Genomic DNA, 18,671 nt, shown 5'->3' with positions numbered 1-18,671 from the left:
GTCTCTGGAACCCCTGACCTCAGGTTATCCACCCATCTTGGCCTCCCAAAGTGCTGGGATTACAGGTGTGAGCCACTGCACCCAGCCTGAATTCATTATTTACACCAAGTTTCTATCTTCTTTTTTTTTCTTTCCTTCAAGGCCTAATTACAATATTATGTGTAATTCCAAAAAGTCCCCACAATAGACTCATGCAATGTTACTTCTCAGATTTCAGACCTAGGAAAAATATCTCCTTCCTGATAATTTGGTTTTCTGTATTATTGGCTATTGTGAGTGATAGATCCTGTTATGTCCCCATTTTGCTTTGTATGCCTGAAAGATAAGCATTTGCTTTTGTGCACCACAGCAATAATATCTCTAGTCTTCAATGTCTGGAGTGACTATTGGTCCCATCATTAGTTGTCCATTGCCATTTTTTAAAAATGATGTTACAGTTTTTCCATGTGTAATCTTGACTTTTAAGATATGTCACTTTTATATTGAAGGTAAGAAAGAAATACAGAGAAAGATGAGGAAGATACTGAAAGAAAAAGAGAGAGAAATGGGAAAATGAAACATTTTAAGTTTGCTTCAAGTCTGGCTTTGCCCTGCTTTCTTCACTCTAAGTTAATGATTTCTGTCTTGATCAACTGACCAAGTTCTTGCTCTGTATCTAACTTGGAGTAGCTAGGATGGCTACTTTTACTCTTTTGTGCTTGGGAACACTTCCTGATATCTCATTTCCTCTGGAACTGAAGCACTTCTTCATGTTGAAAAACTGTTTTTATAGCTTCTCTTCGTCCCAAACTGGGGCCCTCCTTCTGAATGCCACAGCTACATAAGAGGGTCTTATGCCATTGGTTAATATCCCCAACTGTGGATGCGCATTCAGAAGGAGTTATGCAGCTAACATGATGCATTTTTCTAATTCAATTAATCAGGACTTTACTGGGTTTCCACCGTATACAAAGTGTTATACGAGCTCCATAATCATAAATATGAATAAGACATGAATTCTATTCTTTACAGAGTTACCATCTATGCTGAGCTATGTGGATGTCTACATGTATACCTGTAATACAGTTCTACATAATGTACCTGTAATCAAGCAGACAGAGACATGGATCATAACAGGGCTCCTCAAACTCTAGGACTGAAAGTGTTGCCTAATGGCACATTCTTAGAGCAGACCCAAGGATGTGTGTGAGCTCCACAGCACCAGCTCTCACTCTGATATTTCCCTGTCTATTCAATGGTGGCAGTAGTGGTGGTGGATTGTTTTAGGAGTAATATTGAATTCAAACTCCTGAATGCGAGCTATGTGAACCTAAATCAGTTACTTATCATCTTTGTATTTCATTTCCTTCTTAATAGTATATAGTCATATGCATATTAAATGAATGAACATAGATATAATGTATGTACCTCGCACAAACTATTCTAGGCCCTGGAGATAGAGTGGTGTACAAAAGAGTTAAGTTTCTGTTTCATAAAGATTAAATTTGGAGGACATTTAGTGTATAACCATACTGGTCAAATTATAGTAACATAGAGTTACATTTGCAATATATAGTATATTATAATGATATATGAGTGATTGTTTAATGTAATATATTCTATATTTGCCAATATTTATTAGAATATAGAGTGAATTTCTTCTTGCATTATCCAGGAATCAAGGTGGCAAAGATGTTACAATCACAGCGTGTTTTACATATATCAAATGTATTTGATATTTGGTCACAAACTATAGAATAAAGTATAGTAATTGTATTTGGCAACTTTCATTCAATGCAGAGATGTAGTAGCTGTTTTAAAATGCAGCCTGATTTGACATTTTACTGATTCTTGTGTCTGGCAATGGAGATGAATACCAGATCTCCTAATATGCTATGTCCTAGGTTTTAAATCACCTTCTGACTTCTCTATTATTCTCTGAACTTAATAAGGACACTATGCCCATGTGTTTTCCAGATCTCATAAAGCATAAGAAGATGTAACCTAAGGTGTTAGGGGAAGGAGTCAGTAGATACCTCAGAATGACCCCTTTCATCCTAATCACGTTGCATGGGACGTTAACAATGATCTATGCCCTTCTCCAGCAGCTCGACCCCGAGGTAACCTCTGATAAATGCTGACCTCTGTGCTGGCCTTATGTGGAGATGAAAGAAATGTACGTGTGTGTATTTTAAAAAGCAGTTATTAAAACTATTTCGGGCTTTCTAATATTCTTTCATCATTTACCCAAATCTGAGTGTGAGAAAGTGTGTCATTAAAGGCTTTTGTCAAAATGTGGACAAATGAGATACACTTCATGTCGTATTCTCTAGTGCTCAGTGAGAGAAAAGGTGCATATGAATTCAGATATATTGGACCTCAGTTTACTTACCTGTAACACAGGGACAATAATTGCAGGTCCTTTGAAGATTAAGTTGGAAAACTTCTTGGCACATAAAAAGTGTTATATATGTGCTATTATTGTTAAATTGTTTAAAACCAGAGTAGCTAAATAATTATGAGATATTTGTTGAAGGATGTACATCCACAATGATGGATTTCTGAGCAACACAATTGCAGGTAATTTTTATTTTCCTTTCTTACATACCTGTTTTTTCTAAATTTTCTAGGATGAATACAAGTTTTACTTAAGTAGTAAAAACATTATTAAAAGTACTTCTTAAAGCTATTGAGAAAAGATAATCTGCTAGAAAGTGTTAAGTGTGTTATCACAGTAAAGGATAAGGGATGACCAGGCACAATTTAAATATTCTAAGAGCTAAAAGGGCAGAAAAAGAGAGGAAAATTGCATTTTGCAGTCCCGTCCTTTTTGGGCAGGAACTGAGCTAAGCCAAAGGAAAGAATACGAGAAGAGACTCAAGAAAATGTCTTTTGCTGCTACCCTTCCAGAAGTGAGGTCCTCTACAGCAGTCTACCAGCTGTCAAAAGAATGATGTCTTTGCTGTTTACCATTTAAATAGGGTACTATTTATCCATTTCTGCATAGCAAATTACCCCCGAACAGAGAGGTTTAAGACAAAAGATATTTATTATAACATAATTTATAAGACTTGTAAATCTGAGGTCAGTTTACCTGGGTTATCTGCCTCCAGCTATCTCAAAAGGGTGTGATAACGGTACTAGTTGGGGCTAAGGTCATCTCAAAGCTAGACTGGAATAGGATCTGCCTCCAAGCTCACCCGTGTGGCTGTTGGCAAGCCTCAGGTCCTCACTAACTGTTGACTAAAGTATCCGTTGCTAGCCCTTTATGCTTCTCCATAGGTTACTTACAACAGGGCAGCTTGCTTTTCCCGGTGGGTGGGGGAGGGATGGGTGTATGGGGAGAGAGAGAGAAAGAAGAGAGAGAGAGAGAGAGAGCCTTTTAAAGTAATCTAATCTCAGAAATGATAGCTCATTACTTTTGCAATATTCTGTTTGTGAAGAGAAAGTCACTATGCCTAGCCCCACACTAAGAGGGGATTACACAAAGGCCATGAGTACTAGGATGTAGGATCAGTGGGGCCATATTAAGTCTGAGCACCAAGATGTCCTAAAAGATGCTTGTTAAGCTACATTGTAGCTTGATCATCCCTCTTTCATTCATAAATACTTGAACAAATGTTTGGCATTGATATTTCTAAACACACACATATTTTTCTCATTCTGTTGGTTTCTGTGATAGCTATGAATATTCTGATATGATTTTAAGTTAACCAAATTATAGAGTTGAAGGGATCTTCTAGAGCATTTATTCCACATGAAATTTAAGACAAGAAAAAGGGAAATGACTTCAACCAAGTTATACAGCTGGTTGCTAACTACTTACGATACTAGAACATATATAGGTTTCCTGACTCACAGTTTTTAAGAAATTGAGGAAGATATTATACAAATGAAGTTAATCATATAGGTGACTGTGTTAAGCTGCTGAGATTTTGGCATTTACCTCTGAAGCAGCTTGTGCTACTGTAACTAATACACAAATTGCTATTAGAAGTAAGTAGGAATTCTAACAACAACAGCAAAAACCTAAAAGATACATCATGGCTGAATAGGAAGTCAGCGGGTGTCAAGAAAATTTGTTTCAGAAATTGGAAAGATTGAGACTCCAGATATGCAGTGGCAAAATATTTGCCAAAAATATCACCTGCAAATCCTGGAAGGTAAACTAGCTATATGCATACCAAATTTGCATCAGTCTGAGTTCCTGAAAAATGAATGGGTCAAAGCCTGTGCCTTACCTATTGTATTTTAAGTGAGTGAGAAATACAATTTTATGGGTTAAGTAAGCCATTGAATATTTCAGGTTCATCTGTTATTGCAACTATTGCTGCCTTAACTAATTCAGTCTTCTGTGTACAAAGCAATCTGTTGTTTTGGTGTTATTAATTTTTGTATTTAAGGAGAACTTTCTTCCCATGAATTACTTCATTTTGTGAGGTTTTGTCTAAATTATTTTAAATTTACTAAAGATTACAAATAACTAGTATTTCCTTAAGCACTTGCTTTCTGCTAGCTACTGTACTAAAACATTTAAATTATCTCACTGATGATTTATAGTAATCTATAGCAAATATACAGTCATTATTTTAATTATACAGATACGAAAACTCAGGATGACAAAGCTTCAGTAACTTGGTTAAAGTTATAGCTGGTACATGGAAATTGTTAGAAACTTAAGACTGTAGACAGGGGATAAAAATGAGATTGATTATAATCTAACGAATATGGTTGATATCTCCTAGACAGAATATGTTATATAAGAAGGGAAAACAAACAAAAAAAAATAAATAGAAGACAAGAGAAAAGAATCTACTGCAGAAATTTAGAAATAGCTGACTTTAAAGCTTGGGTAAGAGAAGCTGTCAAATGAGAGTGATCAAAGAGTTAGAAAGGTAGGAGGAATGACAACACAATATGTTTTTGTCAAACTAAGGAGAGTAAATGTTTCAAAGAGAAAGTAATAGTGTTAAGTGTCGCAGAGAGGGCAAATAAAATAAGGACAAAAGGACATGTTTCCATTAGAATTATGAGTAAAAATGTGACCTTGGCAAGAGCTATGTGAGAGATGGAGGTGAGTCAGATTTGCAGTGCAATGAATGGAAATGAGGAAATGAAGACAGTGAGTAGAGATAGCATTTTAAATAAGTTTGGCTGTGAAAAGAGAAGAAAAATAAGGTGGTAGCTGGAGTGGACTGTGGAACTGACTATTTCTGTTCGGCTAACAGGTTGTGAAGGAGTCAGTAGAAAAGGAAAGGCAGATAAGGCAGAATAGAGGACAGATATATGAGAAAACACATTGGTCTTCTGAGAAATCTAGAAGGATGCAATCTAATTTGCAGGAGGAGGATTTACTTTTCAACCTGAGGGAAAAATCAAATGAATAGGTGGTGATGAAAGTAATTACGTAGAATAATTTTTGGTAAGGAAGGCAACACAAGTCTTCTCTGGTATGTTCTATTGTCTTTTTCAAGAAGGATGTAGAGTTAGTGACTTGAGATTAAAAACAGTTAAGGGTTTGAAAGGAGTGGTTATGATTTTAAGCATCTTCAAAAACTGGAAAGAGAGCTGATAGTAAAATGCAAACACAATGCAGCTCTGCAGCTTGGAGAGCCCCACTAAGGTTGGAAGGCACAACACTTTACAGATTAAAAGCACTAGAATTTTGCATTGTCTTTGATTTACTATGTTTTGATTAGGAATTTATTATAAAGAAATAATCATGAATATATCCAAGATAGAGCCATAAGGATATCCACTGTGATCAGACAGAGCAAAGTAAATGCCCCTCTATAGACTAAGATGGATCCTAAGGTTAAGGAAACAAAAATTACTTACAGGTCAAAAATTCAGTGATTGGCTGGCATGGCAACTTCCTAAATACCTCTGTCTACAACAAAAATCACACTTGCTAACACCCTAACAATAGGAGCTATGAGGCTAATTATCAGATTCCTTTTAAATTTATTTTACAACACAGACCATTACAACTCCAATTGGACAGATGACTGTCTTACATCCTTTCCTGATAAGCAACTGCAGACCGTAAGCCAGTTTCAACCAGCTTATACAGACTACACACAAACTGTGTCCTATGGCTCACTTATTGATGTAAACAGCAAAATTCCACAATTTTAATTCCAAAACCCCACCCCAAAGTAAATATGCGATGCATATTACATATATGTTTCCCTATTATGCATGCACTCAACATCCCTCATAAATATGTATAGCCTTTCTCCCAAACTTGCCGAATATGCATTACTCTATTATTTAATATGGGCCATGTGAGGCAGAAAACCCAACTCTTCTCTTTTCCTCTTTGAGGAGAGAGCACCTTTGGTACAAGCTGGAGGCTGTCTCTTCCCAGTGAACAAACTGATATCGCCACTAAAACTCTCCTCTCTACTATTTAGCCATCCTGGTGGTCTTTTGGATGACACCATGATAGAATTTACAGTAGTTAAAAACTGGAAGCAACTTAAATGCCTATTGATAAGATTTGTTAAATAAATTATGGCTCATCTGTAATTAGAATATCATGCAACCATAAGAAATTATGTTTTATAAGGAAATTAAATAGCTTGAAATATGTTTGTCATATGTCTAATGAAAAATGGAGGTTAGAGAAATAAACTTGTATGATTCCATTTATTTTTATGAAAATGAAAGCACTATGTACACAGAAAAATGACATAATGGGATTATATGTGTCTTAGTTTTGAACTGCTACAACCATCTACTGGGTGGCTAATAAACTATAAAATTTCATTTTTCTTCATTCTGGAGGCTGAGAAGTCCAAAGTAAGTTACGGGCAGATTCAGTGTCTAGTGAGGATGGCCTGCTTCCTGGTTCATAGAAGACTGTCTACTCCCTATAACCTTCCATAAAGGAAGAGGCAAGGTACATTTCCCAGCCCTCTTTTATAAGGGCACCAATCCCATTCATAAGGGCTTTGCCCTCATAATTTAATCACCTCCCAAAGGTCTGATCTCCTAATACAGTTCTTAACTTGAGAGTTAGGATTTTAACATAGTTTGCACGGACACAAATACTATATGCAGCAACATGTGAGTTACATTTCTGCAAGTCCTTGTCTGTATTTCTATTCCTTTCAATTAAAAACATTTCTAATTGCTGTAATTAAAAATACCTTCCTTTTGGAGGATTTATTGAGAGTTAACTGAAGATCTAAAATATGATTCATGACATAGTATAGCATCCCCCTTCAGCAGCTATTGTTCTGAAGGGTATCATTCCATGGGCTATTAATGGACACATGTGGGGGGAAATGTTCGCACAGATTTGAAAAATGTTTTTTTCTAATTCATTTCACAGTTACGATGTTTAATGGTAGAAATCCTCAGAACTTCAAATATGCTAATTTTCATTGTGACTCTTCTTTCTCAATTTTAATTGACCACTGAATAATTTCTGCATGAAATATTTATTGACATTTTAAAAAACTAGTTTTCCTTATATTGCTTTGCAAAATGGTGTGTTAGCACAAGTTACCTTATAAACATGATCCTCACTGTCTTTGAATGTCTTATTGTCATGACACAGATAAGCAAGAGCGAGGATATGAAATTTTATGGGCTGATAAATTCTGTCGGTGTTTTTAAATCTATCTTCAAGAGCACACTAGTCAATGGATAAGCTTTGGTGTTTGTCATTTCAGAGATATTATTTATTTTAGGTGACAGAACTTTTTCGCTGCTTTAGAAATGCAACTCTTGTGCCTTTTAACCAAGTTAAATTAATAAAACTCTCTGACTGAACAGTGCTTATAAAAATAGCGCCTGAGAGATATACCAACCAGTGTTATGAGAAATAAAGATACATAAAAAGGTGCCAACGTAAAACTGGAACCCATAAGCTTTTTATTTAATGGCTTCTGTAATTCATTTCATAGATTTTGTTTTGTCAAAATGAAGTTTTAATTATATGCTTTAAATTTATTTAAGATACTTTAAACCTGTGAAGGTACATTTACCTTTCTCTTACTTATTCAACTGTAATTTCTACTTACCACAACCTGCTTACTTTTTAAATGAACATATGGCAGAAACTTATTAAATTTATTAAGTAATGAGGAAACTAGTAACATGGTACAACCAGTTTTTAGGAGAATCCAAAGAACAGGCACCTACATAGGCTCATGTGAACACTGGCAAAATGGATCAATATCCCCAGAGCTATAATCAATTTCATTCCATTGAACACAATAAATTTACCTTGTGTGACAAAGAATCATTCACATTATTATTGGTTTTCTATATGTTTTACAGAGTTATAAAATAGTCAAATACAATGAAAAGGGTAAATTCCATAGAGTCAGATAACCCAAAATAGTGTGCTCTAGACAATGCTGTTTTCCGTTGAAAATACCTGGTAACCTTTCTGCTGTATTTCAAAGTTTTCATAATTTTTCCTGAAGATGTCTTTCTATCTTGTAATCATAATAATTTAAAGAAAGATGCTCTTGAATACAAGATAAGGCTAGTTTTACTAGGTTTGACCTGATTACTTATGTTAAGTGGTAAGGGTATTAATTCTGCATACAGGCCTTTTTCAGTTTTTTGCAAATCAAGAAAGACAAATCATTGTAAATCGATATGGCTTTTGATTTAATTGGACAATTAAAAACAACACATGATTAGCTTCTGTATGGAAATATTCATAAGTGTTTCATATTTGACTTTTAAAAGGTTTATTATTTACTACACCAAGACTAGAGAACTAAGCCCAAGATACTCTTTCCACCATAGCTCTAAATTTGAGAGATTTTTTTTTCTTCTCAAAGCGCTGCAAATGTTTTAAAGTTCTTTACCTGTCAGGAAGTGACCTTCCTTAACACCTATAAGGCTGGGAAGCTGCAAACCACATATTAGGCAGTTTTCCTGGGAGAGTCTAGTATTCATTGGCTCCATAAGAAAATCAACTTTTGTTTCTCAAAAGCAGCTTGTTATGTCTGATTAAGTAATCATTGTTCTCAAATATGGCAGTCAATTTTACAATTATTTTATTCTATTATATCTTGGTAAAAAGGAAAGCATTCTTATTGAGCCTATGCAGATAACTATACTGCCATAAAAAACCAGAAGCAGCATAGAGTTTCTGAACTAGGTGATCAGTAAGAATCAGGGATCATTTTAAATATTTCATTTCAGCTATGAAAGCAGAGTTAACTCATTCATTCTGGGTTTTAAATAGTTTAGAACTCCCCTCATTAGTTCATTTGCTCTTCTGTAATTAATTCTTATTCTGTTGGATCTTGGGTTAGTATTTTCATGAAGACATCTGCTTCTTCAGTAAAAAGAGTTGGGGAGATCTTGACTTAGTCACCTGCTACCGTCTAACAGTGGTCTAAGCAATGTCGAGTCAAAGTGTATACCCAACATCCTAATCTTTGAAGGACCAATAGTTGGAAGTACCTAGTGTAGATTTTACCCACAAGTTTTGGAGACTATCTTTTATGGAAAGAGATTGATCATTTTTGTGTGTTTTAAAGACAGTGAATGCTGTATCTATTTTTTTAAGGATGAATTTTTATAGGACAAAAATCTTGAAATATTACATATAATGATTCCTGAACTATACGTATCAAGAGTATACGAAGAATAACAAGTAAAGTCTGGAATAGAATCTGCACATAAAAAAATGTGTGTTTTTATAAACTCCGTAGGAAAGTCGAATGTTCACCACTGTGTGAGAACCACTGGCTTAGAAGATGCTAGATTCAAGTTAAAAAATTAAGACTGTGGCCTAAGAACACTTGAAGTAAACCGAAACTCTGACTCATAACATTTTCGTTTTGTTGACTAATATTAGGTAAAGCACTACTTAAACTCTGAGAAATATAGAAAAAAAAACTACTTCATAAGAGTATTTTCAGTTTTCCTGAGGATGATACATATTATTGAAAGCAAGGGCTTTAAACAGTACCCAAAGACTTCCCATAAAGCATATAATTGCTGAAATATTTACATTGATAACATTTAACAAATAGTAGTTTAACCTAAAGAAGTCTAAGTATCTCTTCTGATTTGACAGTTCTTGTCATGCAACTCATCAAAGAAACCTAACTGGATACTTCTGTCATCTCCTTTTAAGAGGTAAAAGAACAAATTGTTGTGATTTTCTAGAGACCCTCTGGAAAAGCATTGATAGTTTTAGGTATAAAAATATCCTGCACATTTAATTTCTTTTTTTTTTTTTTTTTGAGACAAAGTCTCACTCTGTCACCCAGACTGAAGTGCAGTGGTACGATCTCGGCTCACTGCAACCTCCGCCTCCCACGTTCAAGCGATTCTCATGCCTCAGCCTCCCGAGTAGCTGGGATTACAGGCACCTGCCACCAGGCCTGGCTAATTTTTGTATTTTTAGTAGGAACGGGGTTTCACCATGTTGGCCAGGCTGGTCTCAAACTCCTCATCTCAGGTGATCTACCCGCCTCGGCCTCCCAAAGGGCTGGGATTACAGGCATGAGCCAACGTACCTGGCCTGTTTTTCTATATTTGGAATCTGATTTGGGGAAGGCAAAAGTTTTTTTGAAAAATGTTTTCAGAAGAGATTTGGAGACTTGATTAAGATAGAACTGTGAGTACTTGGAAAAAAGTACCTGGTAAAGTATTTAATTAAAGAGACAGTACCCCCACCCCCTACACCCCAACACACATACATCTTGGAGCATAACAGGATTATAAAGAAACTTAGCTCTTTGAGAAGTGAGAACTTTTGTTTTCTGTCTTTTGTTTCCCCTGAAATAATTGAGGATATAATTGAGTTAACATAATGCACAGAAAATTATTCTGATTAAAAGCAAAATTTTACAATCTAGGCAGATTACACAAAATACCTTTCACATTGTAGGAACAGGTATTAATTGATAAACCAAGGAAGAAACCTCATCAGGATTGACCATACAGCTAAAGTTTTAATGACTTTCATAGCTTCTTTATCTTTTTAGCTATTTTTGTATCATCTAGCTACACATGCACAGTATATACATATATATATACACATATATATGTTTTATGTTTGTTGAACATGTGCTTTTTAGAATCATAGGAAATAAAGAAGTGAAATATAAAATAAAATTTACTTAATACATTTTGAAAAGTAGTATACTATAGTTCCCCTAATTTCCAAACATATTTTATTATATATATATATATTTTATTCTCTTAACTTTAAAGTCCTTTAGAAAATAAAATTCTGCCAAAATCTTTCAGTATTCAATTTTCATCTATTCTACCAATAATAATTCACTAATGCCACCCTTTAATACCTGTAATTAAGTGCCTAATAATTCTTTTAAAAATTCAAATATTATAATTTTCATTATTTGCTTTATCTTTTGTGAATCTCATGTTTATTCCATAGTTTTCTTGTTTTTTTTTTTTTTTTTTTTTAGTTCTACATAACTCATTATCACCAAGCATGTATATTTATTGAGTGCCTGTTTGGTGCAGGACATCTTAAATTGTTAGTTATATAATATTATTAGCTCATTTTCTTTTTCCAGTGTGAGAAACTGCAGTCCTTAACCCACTTTAATAAATGTGAGTTTTGTTTACAAAGTCTTTGTTTCTCTTATATATCTTATGCCTTTTACTCTGAATAATGTTTTTTCTATAGGTACATGGTACTTTATGTTATCAATATCTATAAGCACAAAAAAGGCAATTAAAATGAATCTCTATTTCAAAAAGGGATTTTTTTCTATATTATGCTGAGGAATTGCTTCACTAGTAATTTTTATAAAAATTGGATTTTGGAATTTCCAGGATAACATCAGTTACATGAAAAGGAAAATACCTGTGCCCATTTTTCTCATTTCATTCTTTTCTGCCGAGACATTCTTGTGCTTGCCAAAACACTCTTTGACTTAGTAATATCCGAAAATATTTGCAGCCTAATTACTTAGGCCTATATAATGTTTCTCAGTTATTATTACTCATTAATTTCTCTTGGGGAAGACATGACAATGAGTAACGCTCAGAAAATAAAAGCAGTGTTGTAAAAAAATCAAAGGTCTCAAATAAACATAATAAAATTGAAATGTTTCCACTCTTCCTGTATTTTTTTCTTTTTTTCTTATCATTCATTTATCTGACAGCAATTCTCTGTTTCTATAGATATTCTGCTACTTGAAAATGGAGACAGTGAGGTGTTCAATTTGTATTCCAGTCAAGACTTAGTGGGAGCTCAATAAATGTGGAATGGTTTCAATAAAACAGTGAATCTCAAAATTATACATGGCAGAGGTAGAGAGTCTGACCTCTACATGTAGAAGCTGTAAATTTCTTTGGACTCTCAGGTTTATATTTAAAAATTAAGCCTTTTTAACATTCACATATATATATATATACACACACACACACACACACACACACACTTACATGTATTCACACTCATAATTTTTAGTAGTTTCAGTAGTTTTGTGATTTATATGAAGGGGTAGAGGTAATCTTACATTTTGTAGATACTAATGCTTACAAAATTATTGTTTGCTCATTAAGAAAATGAGTATAAAACTGTGTACATAGGCCGGGAGTGGTGGTTCACACCTGTAATCCCAACACTTTGGGAGGCCTAGGTGGGCGGATCACAAGGTCAGGAGATTGAGACCATCCTGGGCAACATAGTGAAACCCTGTCTTTACTGAAAATATGACAATTAGCTGGGAGACCTGGCGCATGCCTGTAATCCCAGCTACTCGGGAGCCTGAGGCAGGAGAATCGCTTGAACTAGGGAGTCGGAAGTTGCAGTGAGCCGAGATTGTGCCACTGCACTCCAGCCTGGCAAAAGAGCGAAACTCTATCTCAAACAAATAAGCAAGCAAAGACCCCAAAAGCTGTGTATATAAAAATGAGTATATAAGTAAACATTTATTTACAAAGAGAAATCACAATACCACAAGCATCACAAAATCTAAAAACTCTTTATAAATTAAATGAATAACACACTTCTATACCACTTTCTTTTGTCTTCAGACTCATTGCCACTTCAAATAACATGAATTATACAATGTCATTTTTGATAAAAAATAATTTAGCCTTCCTATCATAATTGATTTTTTGCTATTACTGATATTAGAAAAACTTTTTTTCTGCATCACAATTCATTATTTATACTGTGTAAATTTTTGATCTATTTTAAAATTGGAGAAAAGCTCTGTCAACTTTATTTCATGTATAAGCTACAAGATTTGGAAGAATTTCCTAGAGACCAGCTTCTGGCTGTATATATTTCAAACCTCTATTACCCACATACTTCCAATGACAGGTGCTACAGGACAAGTTAATGTATCTTGTGATACAAGCTCTGTCTTTCACCTTCCTGTCGTGACACTGGGAAAACCAGCACAGGAGTTGTAACCCTGGAATGCATTTTTTCACCAAAATGGTAATATCTTAACTATATATGCAAATTATTCAACTAAAACCAAAGCATCTCTCCAACTCAACTTACCCGTGGCTGAATCTGAAAAGGGCCTTGTTCCATTCCAATCCACCTGACATGAAAGAAAGCTGATGAAGAGGGAATAAGAACGGAAATGGGTCTCTGCCTTAAATGATTATGAATAAATCTCTTATTTCTGTATATTTACAAAAAGAAAAGAGCTTGTGCAAAGATTGCAAAGGTACCTTCCAAGGCTTGGAATGAGCTATGCAAGAGAACTTTCCTAATTCCAGGGTTTATAGATTTATGGTTAAACTCAGCTTTAGTTTCAGGCACTATTCTTTTTTTTCTTCAACTTTTATTTTACATTCCGTGGTACATATGCAGGTTTGTTACATGGGTATATTTCATCCAGGTAGTGAGCGTAATATCCAAAAGGTAGTTTTTCAGCCCTTACTGCCCTCCTTCCCTTCTTCATCTAGTAGTCTCCAGTGTTTATTGTTGCCATCTTTGTATCCACAAGTACCCATACAAGTGAGAACATCTGGTATTTGGTTTCTGTTCCTGTGTTAATTATCTTAAGATCATGTACTCCAGCTGCATCCATGTTGCTGCGAAGGACATGGTTTTGCTCTTTTTATGGCTGTGTAGTATTCCGTGGTGTATATGGACCATATTCTCTTTATGCAATCCACCACTGACAGGCACCTAGGTTGAATCCATGTCTTTGTTATTGTGAATAATGCTGATATAGACATAGAAATGCATGCATCTTTTTGGTAGAGCAATTTATATTACCTTTTATATTAATTTTGGTATATATACCCAGTAACGGAATAGCTGAGTCAAATGATAGTTCTAAGTTATTTAAGAAAGCTCCCAAACTGCTTTCCAGAGTGGCTCAACTAATTCACGTGACCACCAGCAATGTATAAAATATTCCGTTTTCTCTGCACTCTTGCTACCGTCTGCTGTTGCTTGATTTTTTAAGTAATAGCCATTCTGACTGGTGTGAGATATCTTATTGTGGTTTGATTTGCATTTCTCTCATGATTAACGGTGTTGAGCATTTTTCATGTTTATTGGCCATCTGTATGTCTTCTTTTTACAAATGTCTTTTCATGTCCTTTGCCCACTTTGCAATTAGGTTATTTGTTTTTTGCTTGTTGAATTGTTTAAATTACCTATAGATCATGTCTATTAGACCTTTGTCAGATGCATAATTTGTGAATATTTTCTTCCATTCTGTGGGTTATCTGTTTACTCCATTGATAGTTTATTTTGCTGTGCAGAAGTTCTTTAGTTTAACTGGGTCTGGTTTGTCAATTTTTGTCTTTGTTGCAATTGCTTTTGAGGACTTAGCCATAAATTATTTCCCAAGGTCAATGTCCAGAATGATGTTTCCTAGGTTTTCTTCTAGGAATTTTATAGTTTTAGGTTTTACATTGAAGTTTTCAGTCCATCTTGAGTTAGTTTTGGCATATGGTGAAAGGTAGGAGTAGTTTTATTCTTCTGCATATGGCTAGCCAACTGTTCCAGCACCATTAATGAAACGGAATTATTTCCCCCATTGCTTATATTTGTTGACTTCATCAAAGATCAAACGACTGTAGGTGTGCAGCTCTATTTCTGGGTTCTCTATTCTGTTCCATTGGTCTATGTCTGTTATATACCAGTACCATGCTGCTTTGGTTATTGCAGCCTTATAGTATCGTTTGAAATTGGATAATGAGATGCCTCCGGCTTTATCCTTTTTGCTTAGGGTTGCTTTGGTTATTGGGGCTCTTTTTAGTACCACATGTATTTTAGAATTTTTTTTCTAATTCTATGAGAAATGACATTTGTAGTTTGATCAAAATAGTATTGGATCTGTATATTACTGAGGGAAATGTGGCCATTTTAGTGATATTAATTCTTATAATCCATGAGTAAAAGATATTTTCCATTTTTTTGTAATATCTATGATGACTTTCAGCAGAGGCACTGTTCTTCTAAGTAGTTTACTTGTATTAGCTCAATTAATAACCATATTAAATGCTACAATATTATACTAATGAATGTTTCCACTTTATACATGAAGAAAATTGAGGCACACAGGGCCGGGCGCGGTGGCTCAAGCCTGTAATCCCAGCACTTTGGGAGGCCGAGACGGGCGGATCACGAGGTCAGGAAATCGACACCATCCTGGCTAACACGGTGAAACCCCGTCTCTACTAAAAAATACAAAACATTAGCCGGGCGAGATGGCGGGCGCCTGTAGTCCCAGCTACTCGGGAGGCTGAGGCAGGAGAATGGTGTGAACCCGGGAGGCGGAGCTTGCAGTGAGCTGAGATCCGGCCGCTGCACTCCAGCCCGGGGGACAGAGCAAGACACCATCTCAAAAAAAAAAAAAAAATCCATTGTAAACCTTTGTAAATTGCACACAGATGTTAAGAAACTTGCCCAAGTTCATGAAGTTAATGATTGGCTAAGATAAGCATATGAACCGAGGCTCTCTGGCTTTAGATACTGTATTGTTAGCTATTTGTTCATTACTATGCTTGTTTTGATATTATACATTGAATTCGCTTTTAAAAGTCTTCCTAAAATTGAGTCTATAGGAATATATGCACTGTTTATCTTGTGCAGTTAACAGGTATTCCCAGCACACTACTATACACATCTAGATGGGTCTAAATCACATTTTAAGAAGCATAGAACAAGCATATGGTATTTTTTGTTTTATATTCCTCAAAAATGAAAAAATCAGGGACTATGTGCCTTCTTAATTAATACACCTGTACAAAGAACCAAGAAATCTGTTGATATCTAATACTATTGAATATAATGACAAGATATCACCATTCCACTCTTATAAAATAACACTTTTTAATTTAATCGTATCATCAGACTACCAATATCAATCAAACATGATGCTCCGAGGCAGGCGTATCACTTGTAATTATGCAAAAAAGGGTGTATCTGGTAATTCGCTTATTTTCAAACATAATCTTGCTGTATTAATATTCTTAAAAATCACAGGTATGTCTTAGATCTTTCAAATCTGAAGTATAATAAATCTAAGAAGACACAATTTAAAGTCTGAGGTTATCTATTTTATTAATTATGTCACCATCAGAGTTCTTGGTAATTGCAATCGGCAATAGGACCCTGTATAAAAGTAATCACTAATAGCATTATCACTGTTAATGCTGGTGAAACATCTGCTGTGTATCAGATAACATGTATGCTTTATTTCTATTGATTTATTAAAAAAACATGTAGATATTATCATATTCTTTTTATAGTTAAGTTAAAGCTAGAAGTTAATTTAACTGAAGCTACGCAACTAGAAAAAAAGGCACCGTCAGGACTTAAGACAACAAAGCTCAGATGGTTTTTACTAAAGTCCATTTCAACAGAAGACAGAAATTTGTGGAAAGCATCTTTTGTGATCAATATATTAGTTTCTTAGGGCTGCCATAAAAAATTGCCACAAACGTGGTAGCTTAAAACAACAGAAATTGCTTGTCTCATAATTCTGAAGGCTAAAAGTCCAAAATCAAAGTGTCAGGAGGGCCATGCTCCCTCTGAAGGCTCCAGGAAAGAATTCTTCTTTGCTTTTGGTGGTTGCCATCAATCCTTGGTGTTTGTTAGCTTGTAGCTGCATTACTCCAATCTCTCCTTCTGTTGTAACCTGGCCTTCTTCTCTGTATGTGTGTCTTTGTATCTCTAAATCTCTCTCTTATTAGCACACCAGTCATTGGATTTAAAGCTCATGTTAACCTGGTATAACTTCATCTTAATTGGTTACATTTGCAAAACTCCTTTTTTCCAAATAAGGTCACATTCACGGGTATCAGGGCTGAAGACTTGCACATATCATTTTTAGGACATAATACATCTTGTTGAGACAGTCTTCAATCTGTAGAGTTCAAGTGTACTTGCATCTCCATCTTAACATCAATATATTTATACCTCCTCTATTACTTAGCTCAGATATCCCTTTGTTTTTAGTCTTTTCTTATTTTTCAGCTAGGAATATACTTTGCACTTGTCTTTATAACTCATAAAGTATGTTGTTCCACTTCTAACATAAAATAAACAATTTCTTTCTGTTATATTCATTCAGTTGCATGCTTTATTTCACTTAAAGCACTGTTACTTATTAAATATAGAAAATGATCATTTCTTATATGTCCTTGTTATCTGCAATGTCTAGCACAGAAGTAAACATAATATGCATTCAACCATTATTTGCTGAATGGATTAGTTTATTTACTTGATAGTAAAATAGACTTTTCATTCTTGCTTTAGGTATTTCTGGATTTGTCGTATAGTACATAGCATATTTTTAATTTAATTCTCTTTGAAGTTCAACAGGTGATTCCTTTAGATTTGAGAATTAGATTCTCCTGATGTCCAAAAGATGTAAGTTATTGAGATATCTCACCATGGAAAGAAGGGAAATCTTCAAATTATTTAAATGCGGATAGCAAATGTTAGGACTATTTATCAGAATCTGCTAATTTTCAAAATCAGAAATAATAAATCACTGAAGAGGGGAAAATATACCTCCTCCAAAAATAATTTATTTGGTGAAATGCTATTCAATTCAATTATATGTGATTTAATTTAACACAGCACATTTTTAGTGAAATATAATTGTGCACAAAAAGGTTCAGGCATTTCCAAGATGTGTAAAACATTCTATCTTTTCTAAGAAAATAAAATTTAAATTAGTGCTTAAATATTAGGAAATATTCGAGATATTCTTTGCATAAAATAACATACTTAACCCATGCAATATTCCCAAAAAGACAGCCTGATTACACTTATTGTGAACATTAAAATTTAAAGTTTAACCTCAAAAAAGTTGGGAAAAAAGGAAAAAAATAGCGTTTAATAATAATGATACTTTTATAATATAATTATTGACTATAAAAGCAAATATTTTTAATGTCTTTGTCATGTCCCAATAACTGTTCTAAACATTTTACATGAAATATCTTATTTATTCATCACAACACCTATATATTAGCAAAATACTATTATCTCCATTTTGTAGATGAGGAGACTGAGACACAGAGAGGTTAAGTATCACACAGGATGCATGCAGCAACTGGTCCAAGATTAAAGTAACTATTTCATGGCAAACCAGCCAGTAATTGTGAGGCTGGAATTTCAACTTGGGTCTGTGTGACGTTCAAAGTCCATGTTTTTTGCCTTCCTTATGCTGTGCCAGGTGTTTTGAAGAAAATAAAGCCATGTGCATACAAAACTATTGTATAAGGCCAAATGT

This window comes from Colobus angolensis, unplaced genomic scaffold, assembly GCF_000951035.1.
Source record: "Colobus angolensis palliatus isolate OR3802 unplaced genomic scaffold, Cang.pa_1.0 Scaffold297, whole genome shotgun sequence".
In the NCBI taxonomy this organism is placed as follows: Eukaryota; Metazoa; Chordata; class Mammalia; order Primates; family Cercopithecidae; genus Colobus; species Colobus angolensis.
Note: the sequence above shows the minus strand (reverse complement) of the source record.